The sequence below is a fragment of the Gavialis gangeticus genome, unplaced genomic scaffold (assembly GCF_001723915.1).
Source record: "Gavialis gangeticus isolate Ggan-Ray unplaced genomic scaffold, GavGan_comp1, whole genome shotgun sequence".
Taxonomy (NCBI): domain Eukaryota; kingdom Metazoa; phylum Chordata; order Crocodylia; family Gavialidae; genus Gavialis; species Gavialis gangeticus.
In genome coordinates this window covers 10,138,249-10,139,728 of record NW_017728993.1, presented here as the reverse complement: position 1 = coordinate 10,139,728, position 1,480 = coordinate 10,138,249, and positions in this window count along the sequence as shown.

The window sequence follows — 1,480 nt, the reverse complement described above, 5'->3', positions numbered from 1 at the left end:
AGAAAGAAAGAAAGAAAGAAAGAAAGAAAACTGTTTGACTTCATTAATTATAATAGCTTGGAATGTTGTTTTTTTCTGGAGGTATATTGTGGACATGCACTGGGAGGGCCCTTTGAAGTATAAATGCACAAAGGCTCTTTGTTTCCCACCTAGTCAAAATATCTCAAGTTAAAACAGCAGAGCAAAAAAGAGCTGTGTCCTGGCTTTTCTGACTTGCACACAAGCATTACAACCAGCCCCTGGTAATGGTGCCTCTGTGTGGCAGAGTGCAATAGTAGCACAGAAATCTGCCCAGAGGACAGTGCACTTACCCCAGCCTCACTCCTGGGGAGCTGGAGTTGCAGTGCGTGGGCTTCCCTTCGGCTTCAGAAAATGACCTACTTGCTGACCATGTCCGGGAACAGCCTGCAGGTCAGAGGCTGTCGTCAGTGAATAGAAATGTATAACCCATTGGAGCCATGGAAAATTAGAAGTAAAATGACCGGGCTTATAAGTCTGAGATTGTACACGTCCAAAAAGCTGCTGCCAGCACTTCCTCTGTCACCCCTGCCCCCGTGTGGTATTTGGAGAGAGGACAAAGGCAATACTGACTCTTTACATCCAAGATCCAGTTTCCACAAACTTAAAAGCCTGGTTGCCAATTGATATAGGAAGCTGTAGTCCTAAGGGAGACTTTCTCCATACCCCCAACAAGGTACAAAGGTAAAGCAAAACCATTTTTTTTAATTTATGTTTTATTATTTTAAAGATTACAGAAGATGTATACTGGTCAGAATACAGCACTCACCATTTGAGAGGCAGCTGAAACAAAATGCCAAGCCTTCTAATACTGACACATATCTTTAATCACAGCTGATATGTCAGTCCTGGATACAGTCCTAGATCTCCACTTTATATAGATGTATGTTATTCCCCACACATCTGTCTCGTAAACAAATGGGTAGAACCAAAGTGTCTGAGAGTAGTCGACAAAGACATACAGGACCACAATGCAGACATCAGACCAACAGAAGATATATGGTAAACAAGAGGCAAAGCGAGACAGTCCTATTCCAGCCAACCAAGGCTCAGAACGAAAGTAGGATGTTACAGGAAGTTACAGAGATGTTCGGCATAGAAGAAGAGTCAGAGGTGTGAAAAAGCGTAATTCTCCAAGAAACACTAAAAGGAAAGCATGCAGCAGTAACCTCTTCTTGACTCAGAGGCCCCCTCTACATGTTACACTGACCAGTTAATCACACCTTAAGTTGTGACCCAGCTACATGTTCACCCAATTAACAGCATGATAAAACAAGCAATTATTCCCCCCAAAATGTGCAATAACTTTGTAGTTTTTTTCTAATCATGCCATTAATTGAATGTGTGGCCAAGTGCTTAGGGTGGGAGGGGCTTTCAGCCACATGGGTGCATCAACTAAGGGGCTCTCAGCCACAGACTTTCATCACCCACTGCCAGCCTCATAGGCTGCGGACAGGAGTTA